This window comes from Heloderma suspectum, chromosome 1 (assembly GCF_057233095.1).
Source record: "Heloderma suspectum isolate Gila_16-S chromosome 1, 16-S_ref, whole genome shotgun sequence".
In the NCBI taxonomy this organism is placed as follows: domain Eukaryota; kingdom Metazoa; phylum Chordata; class Lepidosauria; order Squamata; family Helodermatidae; genus Heloderma; species Heloderma suspectum.
This window is the reverse complement of record NC_139458.1, coordinates 336,947,782-336,963,282: the sequence shown is the minus strand read 5'-3', so window position 1 is coordinate 336,963,282 and position 15,501 is coordinate 336,947,782. Positions and strand designations below refer to the sequence as shown.

At 45.7% G+C, this 15,501-nt stretch overlaps 2 long non-coding RNA genes across 2 annotated transcripts in view; one reads left to right on the top strand and one right to left on the bottom strand.

The window, feature by feature from the left end:
* The window catches only part of LOC146359554 (uncharacterized), a 118,524-nt gene that overhangs the window by 34,340 nt on the left and 68,683 nt on the right, over positions 1-15,501 (top strand). Inside the window, exon 2 of the long non-coding RNA XR_014786693.1 lies at positions 7,569-7,767. This is a non-coding gene — a long non-coding RNA (uncharacterized LOC146359554). The remainder of the gene's footprint in view (positions 1-7,568; positions 7,768-15,501) is intronic.
* LOC146359555 (uncharacterized) overlaps positions 1-15,501 on the bottom strand; it is a 119,999-nt gene that overhangs the window by 50,889 nt on the left and 53,609 nt on the right. The window lies entirely within an intron of this gene.

Sequence of the window (15,501 nt, the reverse complement as noted above, 5' to 3'; positions counted from 1 at the left end):
TGGATGACAAACCCAGTCCCATATTGTGTCATATGACACTGGAACCCCAGTTCCCACAAGATGTGTGGAATTAGTTCTTTGAATTCCAGCCAGTGAAAGATATGGGAATAAATCCTCACTTGACCACTGGCAATTTTTGTTAGCTTAAAAGCTTTACATGCCTTCCTACCATGAACAAACATAGAGCAAAGGGCCTTTCCTTGATCCAGGAGCTCCAGGATGTGTGTGGGAGTGACAGTGAAACATCTGACTTTGAAGATAGATCAGGATCTACTGGTAGATCTCTGGATGATTTGCAGTAGATTGGCAAGGGTTCCTGACTCCCCTGAGTTTTTAACAATAGCAACACAGAAAGAATGTCCCCCGCCCACCAATTAGGAATCAGGAATGAATTTCTGTGTAAGAGAACTGTAATTTCTTTCTGGAACTGAAAACAAATTCCTGAACTGAGCATGTGTTCAAAGGCAGAGTGTTCTTTGATATCTGCTCCCTCTGAGCCAGCATTGTAGAACTGTTCCCAGACCCAAAGTAGATCCCACAACCCTGAAGCCTGCCTATCCTTATAGTATACTAGTATAAGTAGCATACAGCACCGGCCCTACCATTAGGCAGAGTGAGGCAGTCACCTTGGGCAGCAGAGGCTGGGTGGTGTGGAGGGAGCAACAGTGCCCCCTCTGTTGGGGGACAGAGCTGTGTGTTCTGCACAGCCTGCCCTGCTGCATATCTTAAAGTAGCCTCCGGTGAGGCAGAGGATGCTGCTCCAACATCATTGTTGAAGTAAGATTCACTGCCACTCTCACTGGCTTCTATAGGTGAAATGGAGGAGACGTTGTTTTGTCCTTCATCTCAGGCAGCAAAATGTCTTGGGCTAGCCCTGGTAGCATGCTATTATATTTCTGTCTATTTTTCTCACTTTTAATGTTATATTCCCCAAAGTAATCTATAAACATTTGCAACTAAACAATGCCAATGTTGTGGGGCAGGATAGCCACACATTTTCTGTCCATGCAACTGTCCTCCTCTCAACAAGATCCACTTCAAAAGTTCTCCACCACATCTGAAAAACCCTTTTGTTTACAATATTTGCAGCTGAGCTGAATTCCACATGAGAATTAAACAACCTCTTCTAATCATGCATTTCTGGCTAAGATTAAAGATGTACTAGATACAGATGACTCAAATTGACCAGTATTCCAGGAATGAATTGTTACCCTCGCTAGTTTAACTGTTTAAATAGCTAAGAACCATCATGTAGATAGGGGCCCGTGAACTCCAAAAAAGGCATTTGCTTAGCTGAATCATGCATCATTTGTGGGCAAAGTAACCGAGTGGGTGGTAGTGGAGATACTCCTGGGTTTTCTGGATTACACTTATTATCTAGATGGAGTGGGGAGTCCACCATCTCTTGGTGAGATGATACTGTCCCTAAAGGACCAGATATACTGTTTAGGGGTGCTTCTGGAATCTCAGCTTCTACTATTTATTTGATTGACAGTGTGCCATATCTCTCTTCAAAATTTTCAAGGTAGTTTACAAAAGACTGTTGTAGCAGAGGTCACGGGTGCCTTATACCAGCTCTGTCTAGTGAGACACCTGCAGCTGCTCCCCAGTTGCTTCCATCACCCATGAGACAGTAACCTCCTCTCTGGACTACTGTTAATGGGAACTGTGTGGGACTGCTCTTGAGGACAATTCAGATGCAGCAAATAGAATTCTACAGCCTGAGATACGGGGCAGGGCTTTCTCAGCGGTGGCTTCATCCCCTTATCAAACGTCCTACCTAGAAAGACCCATTCAGCCCCCATTCCTTGCCCTGTTAAGGCTAAGACCTTTTTATTTCAAAAAGCATTTCCCACCAGGTAATTGTTGGAAGGACTGGTGATGGTTGTTTTTTAGCTGTGCTGTCTTAAACCATTTTTTCATGGTTTTATGCTGGGTCCTAATGCTGGCTTTTATGGGGGAGATGGTGGGGAGGTCTCCTTTGTTTTGCTGTTTCATTTTAGAGGTTTTCATTGTTGATTTCTAGTGTTGTTTTTATTGGTCTATTTCAGCCTCCCCCAACCTGCTGTCTTCCAGATGTTTTGGACTACAGCTCCCATAATTCTTGATCACTAGCCATGCTGGCTTGGGCTGACGGGAGCTGAAGTCCAAAACATTTGGAAGGAACCAGTTTGGGGAAGAATCGTCTATTTTAATGTACAGAGGCTTAAATACCTCTGTAGAAAGTCAATGAATAAGTCAATTTGTGACTGAAAGAAGCTAGCAAGGGAAAAGCAAATGATTACCACGTGTGTGTGTGTTTAAAATCACATAAAGTTCATCAGGATTGCAGTGCATTCACTCAGTCACTGCATTCAACTAGTAGTTAGGAACTGAGGACCTTAGATCTTAATTTTCAGAAAGATGGTACTGGATGGTTGTGATCCACATTCCAAGATTACTTGAATTTGGATTGGGTTAGTCCCATTGATTTCAAAGGAGCGAAACTGTTCTAGGTCTCATGGATTAAGACTATAGTGTCTTAATCCTGGACAATGCTAGATTGTGGGGACTCACATTCTGAGGTTACCACATATGTCCCTCTCAAGCCATAACTTATTCTCAAACAATCGTGCAGGCCATCCTTTCCCAACCTGATGCCTCCAGATATTTTGAACTACAACTTATAGCACTTCTAATCACTAGCCATGCTGGCTGAGGCTGATGGGACCTGAAGTCCAAAACATCTGGAGGCACCAGTTTGGGGAAGGCTGCCCTAGGCCCTTCCCCAAACTGCCGCAAACATGCTTACTATTCACTGTGGTGAACACAAAGTGTGAAGGGAACAGGCATTTGATCCAAATAAGCAGCAAACTCCAGGGAGCCATTGCCAATCATGGCTTGCTGATGTATATAGAATGAGTGTCCCTCAGGGTCTGAAGCCTCAAATCTCTCCTTCAGACATTATGTCTTCTCCACAGGGAACAGTGGTGTAAATATGACAAACATGTCTGGTGCCATAAACTATTGCGCCAGGTAACTTTCTCTTTCCATATTAATCCCTCATCTGAAAACTGACACAATATGGAGAGCATAATAATGTTGCTCCTCACATGAAATAGGTTATCAAAGATTCCCTCACATTTCAGATCCTGGTGCCTACTGCTCTGTCATGCTATAGAGGAACACCCACCATATTCTGAGTCGTGGGGAATGTGAAGGAGGACAGGTAGCAGGCTGGGCCAATTCTGATAATCATAAAGAAGAAAGGGCCCAAATCTGGCTAGCATCCTCTATTGCATGCTTATATTCACTTTATAGAACTTATAAACAATGGAAGGGGAACATAATCCAAAGCTAACATTAAGGTCTAAGTAAGAGAAATTGCTGTTTTTCTTTTTCGCACTGACGCAGATTGTTTAAAACCCCAAACAAGAGATGATGTGAAGGCCTTTTGCTACTCCTCAAAACATTTGCCTTACATGCTCAGGCTCTGTCTGTTTCACTTGCTTTTGAATATCATCTTGACAGAATAGTGTTGCATCAGAGGTTGGCAGCAAATCTAGGGAAGTCTTAAATTGGCCCACATCATACATGGCATTAACTACTCAGGAATAAGGATGTACGAAAGTCCCTTACCTGATCCCGAAGCTTGATTCGCGGTGGGGGAGAGGCGCCCCGTCCCTCCCCCCCCAAATTCTGGCCGGGGGGGAGGCGCCCTGTCCCTCCCCCCTGAAATTCTGGCTGGGGGGGAGGTGCCCCGTCCCTCTGGCCGCAAATCCTTCTGTCCTGCCGGGACGCAAATGGCGGCGGCAGTAGCCACTGCCATTTGCGTCCCTGCAGTCAGCCGTGATAGGCTATGTAAATGTTTACGTAGCCTATCACAGCTGAGTGAAAAAAAAACAAAAACCATGCGTACGCAAATGGCGGTGCCCATGGGCGCCGCCATTTGCATACGCACGGTTTTGTTTTTTCACTCAGCCGTGATAGGCTACGTAAACATTTACGTAGCCTATCACGGTGTTTTTTAAAAATCTAGCCGTGATAGGCTACGTAAATCTTTACGTAGCCTATCACGTTTGTTGGTGTGTTTTTTTTTACCTTGGAAATGGCGGCGGCGGCAGCCAGTCGGAAGACCAGCCGCCGCCGCCGAGCCACCACTGGAGCCGCCACCGCCAGGGACATTCGCACAAGGTAAGTCCCTTCCCGGGGGGGGGCGGGGGGCAGACCGTTTCTCCACCAATTTCGGGGGGCCGAATGCGCTGGCATTCGGCCTCCCCGAGATTCGTGGAGAAATTCTCTGACATCCCTACTCAGGAACAAATTCCTGACTACAAAGTACACATGGCATGGTGTACTTTATAGATGGTACTTCTGAAAGCTGCAGCATTTGTCTGCAGGATATATGCCAGCAGCAACCCCCAAAAAGATAGGCCTTCTCCTACATTTAGGCAAAACCCCTGGCTAATACAGATGGACCCTCATGATGAATATGATGTTCATATGTTTTGTATGTGGGCATTGGTTCCAGAGTATAGAATGTAATGGTGCCACCTCTGAGCCTTAGTTGTGCTGTCCAAACTGCTAAGTGCAGATCAAAAATAGAAAAATCTGGGAAGCCCACACACACAGAGCCCAACATTGAATCGATTGTGGTATCTTTCCTTTCCCTCTTCAGGTCCAGGAACATTCTGTTTATCCTGTGACTGAGTCAAGTTCTAAATTACAAACAGAGATGTCGCTGAACAATCACCCATCATAGGACACTTGTGCAAAAGGACAGTCACTAGATGCAACAGTCCCAAGCAGGTGCCCTCCAGATGTGTTGGACTACAACTCCTGTCACCCCCAGCCAGGATGCTGGGAGTTGTAGTCCAACACATCTGGAGGGCACTAGGTTGGGGAAGACTGGTTTACTATATTCCTAGCTTTCTCTGCAAACCCAGTTCTTCGTTAGACAAGATACAGTAAATTTGTCCGGGATGCGGGGGTTATATATCTACACTAACCAACAATGAACCAACTCTCAGCTCTCTGCTGGCCTTCCACAAGAAGGCAAAGACCTTTCTGTTCAAGCATGCCTTTGGCATGAAAGCGGGACTGTTTTTTATTTATTTATTTATTATTAAATTTATTAATCGCCCATCTGGCTGGTCACCCAGCCACTCTGGGCGATGTACAACATACAATAAAAACAGTTTAAAACAATAAAATTCTACAATAAAAACATTTTCTAAAATACCCTAACCCACCCCAAATGCCTGCCTCAACAGCCACGTTTTTAATGCATGACGGAAGCTCATTAAAGAGGGGGCATGACGGAGTTCCCTAGGGAGGGAGTTCCACAGAGTGGGGGCCACCACAGAAAAGGCCCTCTGCCTCGTCCCCACCAGTCTAGCTGTCCTGGCTGATGGGACAGACAGAAGGCCATCTGAGGCTGATCTTGTTAAGCGGCCTGTCTGGTGCTGCTGGAGGCGCTCCTTAAGATAGGCTGGGCCGGAACCATATAGGGTATTAAAGGTCAAAACCAACACCTTGAATTTGGCCTGGAAAACAACTGGTAACCAGTGCAACTCCTTCAGCACTGGAGTGATGTGATCTCGCCGGCGGCTGCCTTTAATCAGGTGGGCCGCCGCGTTCTGTACCAGCTGCAGCTTCCGAACTGTCTTCAAGGGTAACCCCACGTAGAGCGCATTACAGTAGTCTAAACGAGAGGAGACCAGGGCATGTACTACCGATGGGAGAAGACGGTCGGGAAGGAAGGGGCGCAGCCGCCGTATCAGATGGAGTTGATACAGCACTGTCCGGCTCACAGCTGACACCTGAGCCTCCATGAACAGCTGGGAGTCCAAAATGACCCCCAGGCTGCAGACCTGGTCTTTCAAGGGTAGCCGTACCCCATTCAACACCAGGTCAACATCCCCCAGCCTCCTCTTGTCTCCCACCAAAAGTACCTCGGTCTTGTCAGGGTTCAGCTTCAGCCTATTCCTCCCCATCCAGCCACTCACCGTCTCCAGACATTTGGACAGGGATTCTACGGCCAACCTTGGTGAAGATTTAAACGAGAGGTAGAGTTGCGTGTCATCCGCATATTGATGACACTGCACCCCAAACCTCCTGATGATAGCCCCCAGCGGCTTCACATAGATGTTAAATAGCATCGGGGAGAGGATGGAACCCTGTGGCACCCTACAAGTAAGTGGCCACGGGTCCGAAACCTCCTCTCCCAATGCTACCCTCTGGTACCTACCGGAGAGGAAGGACCGGAACCACCGCAATACGGTGTCCCCAATGCCCAACCCCTCCAGGCGGTCCAGGAGGATACCGTGGTCAACGGTATCAAAAGCCGCTGAGAGGTCGAGGAGAACAAGGGAGGAGCATTCACCCCTATCCAGAGCCCTCCTCATATCATCTACCAAGGCGACCAAGCCGTTTCTGTCCCATGCCCAGGCCTGAAGCCCAACTGAAATGGGTCTAGATAATCAGTTTCTTCCAAGTGTGCCTTCAACTGCACCGCCACCACCCGCTCAATCACCTTGCCCAAAAATGGCAGATTTGAGACTGGGCGAACATTGTTCAAAACTTGAGGATCCAAGGAGAGCTTCTTTAAGAGTGGTCTTATCACTGCCTCCTTGAGGGCTGATGGCATCACTCCCTCCTCAAGGGAGGCGTTCACCACCACCTTGATCCCCTCACCCAGTCTCTCTCTGCAGCTCATAATGAGCCAAGATGGGCAAGGATCAAGTAAGCAGGTGGTTGGCCGTACCGATGAAAGCACTTTGTCTACTTCATCAGGAGGAAGAAGCTGGAACCGATCCCACAAAACTGGTTTGCCACAGGCCGCCTCTTGCTCACTAACTGTATCCACAGCGTGCAGAGTAACACACCTAATCTGATCAATTTTATCTGCAAAGTGCCTTGCCAAGGCCTCACAGGAGGCCTTAGAATGCTCCAGTGGTTCCGGAGCCACAGGACCGACCAGGCTCCAGACCACTTGGAACAGCCTCCTGGGACAGCACTCTGCAGACGCGATGGAGGCAGCATAATATTCCTTCTTTGCTGCCTTCACCGCCGCGTGATAGGCTGAAGATACAGCTCTAGCCCGTGTCTGATCGTCTTTGGAGCTGTTGGGTTGGATGCTGTTTTTATTCTGTTATTGTTGAGTTTTTAATTGTATTTTAATGCATTTCATTATTGTTTTAATCAAGTTTTATTTATGACTGTAAGCTGCCTTGAGTACCATTTTGCTTGGTCAAAAAGATGGGGTACAAATCAAATCAATCGATCAATAAATGATGAAGACTAAATGCAGGAACTGCTTGATGTCTGCAGTACGGCTAACTTGGTGCGTTAGGTCCATTTTCTTCAGCTTTAGGGCGACCAGTTACGCATTACCAAAAAAGAGTAAATGCACCACCCAAAAAGATGACAAAGGATGACACAGATTCGTGTACAATTTGCATGTGCTAATTGATTTGCATGCGCTAGTTGTATAGATGGAGATTTAGAAACAATTACTATCACTGAAATAGAAATGAAATACATTCACCATAGCGAGGAAGACTGTGTGTGATTTGTGTGCCTCCTAGGTCAGTCTGCTGTCCAGGTGCGGCCAATGATGGATGGACAACATCAGAGCCCCTCCCTTCTTATGGTTCTTCATGTTTAAACTGGCCTTGGACTGGACATCCCTTCAAACAGAGGATACCTTTAGATGGAGAATTGTCCTCTGACAACCTTTCAAACAGAGAGAGCTATGTAAAGTGGACACAAGGCCACCCTGTGCAGGTCTGATCATATTTTTAAGTTTGCTCACCTCCAATTAATATTAAGTGCTTCTGAAAAGTGTCCAGGTGATACATCAAGGAATGTAACTATGCTGTTTATTGACAGAATATAGTGTGTGGATTGCAAGTTTTCATCAATGAACTTTATTCTTGAGATGCCAGTTTGCATCATTTGGGTGGGAGCAAGGCTCAACCTAATCATGACTGAAAACAAATCTAATATGGCGGGGGGGGGGGGAATCCATGGGATCTTCCAGATGGCATGTTGCTACTATAAATCTCAAAGATATGTGGCTACAACTTTCCCTGAATCTATGTACAGTCAGGGCCAGAAATATTGGAACAAGGATAACTGTTTTGGCAGTTGGCCTCTGTACACCACCACATTGAAGCTGAAAGGAAACACACCCAGATGGGAGCGAAGTCAGGACTTTCAGCTGTAATTCAAGGAGTTTGACAAAAGTGGGGCACAAAAGTGGGGCACAGCTGTAATTCAAGGGGTTTGACAAAAGTTTGCGCCCCTGCTCTTTGCCGTGATAGGCTACGTAAATACTTACGTAGCTTATCACGGCAGTCTGGCAGGACACAAACGGCGGCCGCTTCGGCGGCTGCAGCAGCCAGCCGTGGCCGGAACTCCGGCTGCGGACGGCCCTGGCTAGTGGCTCCGTGGAGCTGCCGCAGAACGGAGCTGGCCAGGGAGGATTCCGGGGGGAGGGACGGAGCGCCTCCCCCACACCACAGATCAAGGCTGTGAAAAGGTAAGTGACTTTCGTACATCCGTAGTGTTGGGTGCCATTTGCTGCTCCACCTCAGGCAACAAAATGTCCAGGCCCAGCCTTGCTCTCACCTTACCTAGGGATGGCGGAGAATTTCTCCACGAATCTTCGGGAGGCCGAGCGCCGAGGCATTCGGCCCCCCGAAAGTGTTGGGGAAATTCTCCGCTGCCCCTGCCCCTGGGATGGGACTTACCTTCAGCGAATGTCCCTCTCGGCGGCAAGTCCTGGCGGTGGTTCAGCGGCATTTCATCAGGGGCGGGGGCGGCGGCCGGTCTCCCGACCAGCTGCCACCGCCGCCATTACAAAATAAAAAAGTAAAAACACACACACACACACCCGTGATAGGCTACGTGACGATTTACGAAGCCTATCACGGCTAGATTTCCAAAGTCAGCCGTGATAGGCTACGTAAATCGTCACGTAGCCTATCACGTGTGACTTTGGAAAAAAAAAAGTGCGTACACAAATGGCGGTGGCCCATGGGCACCGCCATTTGCGTTCCTTATTTTGGCACATCTAGTCTACGTAAAGATTTACGTAGACTACGGCGAAAATAAGGGCAACGCAAATAGCGTTCCCTTATTTTCGCCGTAGTCTACGTAAATCTTTACGTCCACTAGACATGCCAAAATAAGGAACGCAAATGGCGGCGCCCATGGGCCGCCGCCATTTGCGTACGTGCTTTTTTTTTCCCCCAAAGTCACCCGTGATAGGCTACATGACGATTAACGTAGCCTATCACGGCTGACTTTGGAAATCTAGCCGTGATAGGCTACGTTAATCGTTACGTAGCAAATCACGGGTTTTGTTTTGTTTTTACTTTTTCTTTCGCGGCTGGGGAGACGGGGAGCTTCTCCCCGGCCTGAATTTCGACCGGGTGAGGCGGGACGCCTACTCCCCCCTCACCTGAACTTCGGGGGGAGAAGCGAAGCGCCTCCCCCCCACCACGAAAAAAGCTGCGGGACAAGGTAAGTCCCTTTCGTACATCCCTAACCTTACCCTAAATTATACTGCTGAAGTTAGGAAGAAAACTTTGGGTAGCCAGGAACTGATTTTTGTGTGGAAGGACTGTGAACTTCATTTAGTTCTGGTACTCTGAACAAATTGCTGGACTCCGAATGCTTTCATCCTAAGTGTATGTCTTTGCACAAGGCCAGTCTTTCCCCAACCTGGTGTACCCCAGACGTGTTGACCTACAACTACCAGAGTTGACTGGGAGTCGCACACTGGAAGAGCCAGTGTAGTGTAGTGGCTAGAGTGTTGGACTGGGAGTCGGGAGATCCAGGTTCTAGTCTCCACTTGGCCATGGAAGCTCACTGGGTGACTTTGGGCCTATCACAGACTCTCAGCCCAACTTACCTCACAGAGTTGTTGTTGTTGTTGTTGTGAGGATATAATGGAGAGGAGGAGGATTATGGATGCCACCTTGGGCTCCCTAGGAGGAAAAAAGCCGGGATATAAATTTAATAAATAAAATAATAAATTATGGAAGCTGTGGTCCAACACATCTGGGGGCATTAGGTTGGAGAAGGCTGGCCTAGGCTCTGGTGGGTAGTGCTCAGGATTCTAGTAGCAAGCAAAATAAGCCTGCAAGTGGAGGCTGGTGGCTCCGATTCCAGTGGGGCTATGGATCCATTCTGAGTTTCAGGCAGAATCCGCCAGAACTTTAAAGGAGCTGTCCAAGGTGCCAAATCCTATCCCCAAAATAGGTTCAGCACCTTGGATAGCTCATTTAGAGTTCTGGCTGAAACCCAGAATGGATTCACAGCCCCACTGAAAATGGAGTCACCAGCCTCCACTGTACAAGCCTGAAATCTGCTCACCCCTGGACTACAGCACCCTCCATCCTTACTCCCCATGAGCAAAAAGGCCACAGCTTTCAAAGGGATCAAGCACTCCTAGAACCCTATCTAGAAGCTAGGGATGCTAGAGAAATTTCAGACAGACTAAAATGAGCTTGGATTTCTAAGAATCCGACCTGCTGAATCCACTGCAGGCCAGCCTCCTCAGGCCACGCAGAGTCCGTGGATTTTGGGATCTTTTTTTCTTTTTCTTTTACTTTCCCAAAATTTACGCAAATTTATTTATAGGACAATGAACAAGTTTCTGCTGAAGAAAAGTTGAATGGAATGGGGGACAATGTGCTAGTTGTTATGTACTAAAGTAAATTATGTAAATCATTGTGAACCCTCTTACAGAATTATCTGCGTATTTTTCCACATAATGAAAAAAATGTGGATCCATCCATGAATGGACAACAGAACAAAAGGCCCCCAACAATCCACGAAACAGGGACAGAGTGGATTGTACACAAAGGGTACATTCCTACTAGAAATACTACTCTCCCTCACTACCAAGAAGGCCTAATATTGATAATATCAAGCTGCCCAAACACATTTACAACAATGATGATCAGCACCTATTCATACAGTGTGCTAAAATCTCTTGAAAATGAAGGGGAAGAAATGGGTTCAACTTGCATGGCTGAAGATCTGGTTCTTATTGTCATCATCTGTTTAGCTACAAAGTCACCCAGTATTCTGCTAAGATGTCTGGGCAGCACGCTCTTCAGAAACAAGCCCGAACTAGCACATACCAGCTTGGAATGCTGTAATTAAACGCTTAATAAAGCAGCTGCACTTTTAAACATTTCCCTCCAAGGTCTTCGTCATTATCACCTCGGACAACAGAAAAAGGAAAGATCAGCATATGGTCCAGTGAGGAATCTCCAGGACGATCCCACAGGCCAAATGAAAGTGTACTTAAGGACATGCACTCTCTACCCATCAGCTGCTAACTAATACCATGCCAGCAGAATTTCATTTTATCCAGTGCAGTGTAATACAATTAATTACTACCGTTACTATTGCACAGCCATAAGGGTGCCACCTTGGTAGGGAAAACCAACCAACCAACCAACAAACGCAGCACTCTGGTTTGGTTCTGTCCCTTTAACAGAGGTTTGATCTGCAGAAGATCGTGGTGGCATCGAGGTAAACATAACCGCCTACTAATTGTTACAGATCAGACTGCTGTTCAAGAGACAGGCACAAGGGCCAGTTCAAAAGTTGACAACCCTAGGTGATAACCAGAGGTATTTATTTATTATAATACTTTTATAACACATAATATATTAAAATCCCTAAGTGATTCAGAATAAAATACAATATAAGAATATAAATATAAGATCAAAAGAATACATAATTAAAAACATCAAAACATTAAAAACATTACAGTACCATAAGCGATAAGACAGAGGAGTAACAGAGTCCGTCACGGTCAGGAAAAGCCTGTGTGAACAAGCGCATTTTCAAGAGGCATTTAAAACTAGCCACTGTCTCTGCCTCTCAAACTGCAGGTGGAAGAGTATTCCAAAGAGCGGGTCGCACCACTGAAAAGGCCCACTTATATGCCACTACCTGCTGACGTTCCATTGGCCACAGAACAACCAATAAGGCCTCCTCAGATGATCTCAGGGGTCAACCAGATATATATAAGGGAAGATGGTCAGCTAGGTATCCTGGTCCTGAATCATTTAGGATTTGTGTGTAAAAAAAAGACCTTGAACATGGCTTGGTAGCTAAGAGACACCCAGTGCAGTTCTTTTAACACAGGTGTAATATGAGTATATCTGGTATGTAAATGTTTTTTTGGGTAACAAACTTTTTTTAAAAAAACTGACTTTCACACAAGTGTATGAAGAAAGCATAAAAGATCTCCTGTAAAGGGAAAAAGTGTTCTTGCACCTAGCAGCAAGTATAATGTTTCCAAACTTTTGTTGTTGTTGCAATATTCCCTTCAAGGGATTCAGTGAGATTTGAGCTCCTCTACCTGCTTCACTCCAACATTGCCATGTTTCCCCCTGTTCTGCTCTAGAATAGTGTTAAATCTGATAACATTAAGGGCTTGAAGCTGCAAATCACAGAAGTCCAGAAAAAGCACAGCATGTGGGGGTGTAATTCAGTTTGCAAAGAAGCTTGGCTTTCTTTTTGTTTTAGAAAAAAATCGGGGGAAAATGTAACTCTTATGGTTGTGACGGTGTGTTTGAAAGCATTTGAACAATGCCTAGTGAAGTCTCAAAGCCACAGGAGTTGCTGAATGAGATTGACAGGCATCCGTATAGGTCCTTGTTCTTTTTCATGACAAGCAGAAACGTAATAGTAATTATGAATTGCACATAATTAGTGATGCAGTTTTGCTTACATTTGCATGGTTAACTACATTTACATCTTGCAAGTCAGTTTTTATTGTCCAAGGATTTAAGCTACCTTAGTGCAGGATTTTGATTTGTGTTTTGATTTGTTTGCTTTAAGCATAGACTACATATTGCTCTGGTCATAGTGCTTTTTCCTAATGGAAGCAGCATCAAATTATGCTGCTGTGCAGGCATAATCGCCTGGGCCCCTCACAATACTGCACTGGCACAACCATGTTCACACATGGCTGATGTAGCAGACCATAGGACTGGGCCAAAGAGAGCCCCTGTCCACATTAAAGCAAGCTGAGTTTGCATCTGTGCAATGGTTTGAAGAGCAGAGCCCAGGGCTATAATTTTTCAAATACCAAGCACCACAAAATGTGCAACCACAAAACAGAGCTCACAACAGGTGCAAATATTTAGGTTTTTAGCAGCAGTCAAATTGCAGCTGTTAATTTGTGTCTGGCATACAGCTGTATGTTTGGGAGGGTGCAAACTGTACCCTCGGAAAGAGATGGCACCCTTTTAAAAATGTGACTGTTCATAATCAAATGGAGCCTATATATAAAATTGGTATTTGGAATAGCGACGCAGAAATCTAACAGGAACAGATGCACTCCAGGGATTATTTTCACATCCTTCTGTCACTTCCTGGCACAAAGAGCTTGTTTGACACATACTCCATGTCCATAAAAGAGTATAAGAGATGCACAAATTGCTGTTTTCCTGGACGCAGGTTCATCTGCGGAAGCCAAAATTAAAGTCCTTGCTCTCATCAGGCAATGCTGAGTGTGTTTATTTTGCTTTGGTTCCAGCATTCTTAACAATTCTCTGTTACATACCGAGGTGGAGAGAGAGACATTTATTTTTCTGGGTCATGGCGTTTTCTCATCTCTGCAGCAAATATCTCGTCATCTCTTAGAGAATATTTTTTTCTACAGTTACTTTCATAATGGTTGTCATTTGTACTGAACTCTATGCACTATCCTTTTAATATATATAATATTTGACCTGTAAATTAAGATAAGAACTCCAGGTTATCTGCCACATGGATTCCCCCTCCCTCCTGCAAAGTGCCCCCTAAATCTGCTCTGGAGGGTTGGGGGACTCCTTAGAGCAGATCTGGGAGGGGAAGGAAGGAGGAGAGGATGGGGAAGTTTGGGCCACTTTGAATTGAAACTTCAGTCTTGATATTTTGGTATCGTACCATCCTTTTTCTACTGTACCATGTTAAATTTTATCTCACAACTTTAATAGTTTTTTCTAGCAAGAAACATTTTCACAGTAAAACTAATATCGGAATTTAAAACATAGGAATAAAGGCATTAGCATAACTTGATAGGGCTTTTTCCATAGCAGTAACAAAAAACTCAGCACTGCACATTTCACCCTGCAGAAGCCTAGATGTAGAGAATCTCAAGATGATCCTTGTTTTAATTATCATTATTAATATTGTTAAAATGGGTGTGACAGTCTATCCAAGACTCTTCACCAACTCCGGGGAGTGGCACAGGCCAGGGCATTCACTTTCTGTGTCTTTCAAGTGTGGCACCTTTTCTTGGATGTTTGGAAACTGAAGATACTCGCCACCTTTCCTAGGGGTGAATGTAAACTAGAATATAAGATTATTCTGTATCCATTGATAGGTGATCACTTCTTCCGCTTTTACTAATGGACGTTTGCTTCTGAATCTTTAGGATTGAATTTGGTTCCATCTTCGAATAACCATACATTGCTAATGGGAAGAAACTACTAGAAAATCTGACATTTCCATAACTTGGCTACAGAGAATTGTGTTGAGAAGAGAAGTGGAATAAACGATCAGAATAATGTCATCACAATTTTAACATTTTGGAAGCGCTTGTCAAATTATTAAACTTTACTTTGCTATCACTAGGTTACATGAGATATCTGCCCCCTCCCCACTAAATGCCTATAGGGTAGCAATCCCATGCAGACTCATCTAGGAGTAAGCTCCGCAGAACACAGTGGGCTTCTGAGTAGATATACTTAGGTTTGTACTGCACATCTGCTACACAGTATTGATATAATCCCATCTCTGAGGGAAGGGCCTTCTCACTCATCCAAAACAATGTGCTCTAACCCAAATTTTATCCATAATGGGATATTCTCTCACAAACTCTGATCCCTCATCAATGCACCAATCTCGTTCCCACATATGGTGGTGCAGCTAAGTAATTGTAGAACCTGGTCTTAATGCATTGGTGTGGAACTTCTTTCAGCCTGAGGGCTGAATTCCATTTTGGAGAAGCTCTTGGGGCTGAATTCCAGTGGTGGGTGAGGCCAAAGGCAAAAGGGGCTGGGGCCAAATACAGTGCAGTACCTCACTCTTTTCTGGATTGAGCTTCAGCTTACTGGCCCTCATCTGATCCATTACCATGGCATTCATTTAGTGCTTCCACTGCCTCACCTGGGACTGGTGAAAGAGAGAAACAGAGAGGTGTGTCATCAGCATACCTGATGACATTGTACTCTAAGGACACAGTCCTATGGGGATAGTCGGCCGCCTCTGAACTCGGAGGTAGCTGACTACCCAATGCAAGGCAGGCAGAGTGCAGAGGGAATCTTCTCCGCATTCTGGCCACCCTGCATTTGTGGCTAGACAACCAATTTCGGCTGTCTAGCCGGGGTGCCTCGGAGCACGGGGGAGGCCAGATGGCGCATAGGAAGTGTCATACTGGTGCGTCCACCATCCCCTCCCCTCCCCCAGGAACGCCCCCTTTACGGCTGCTCCATGCTG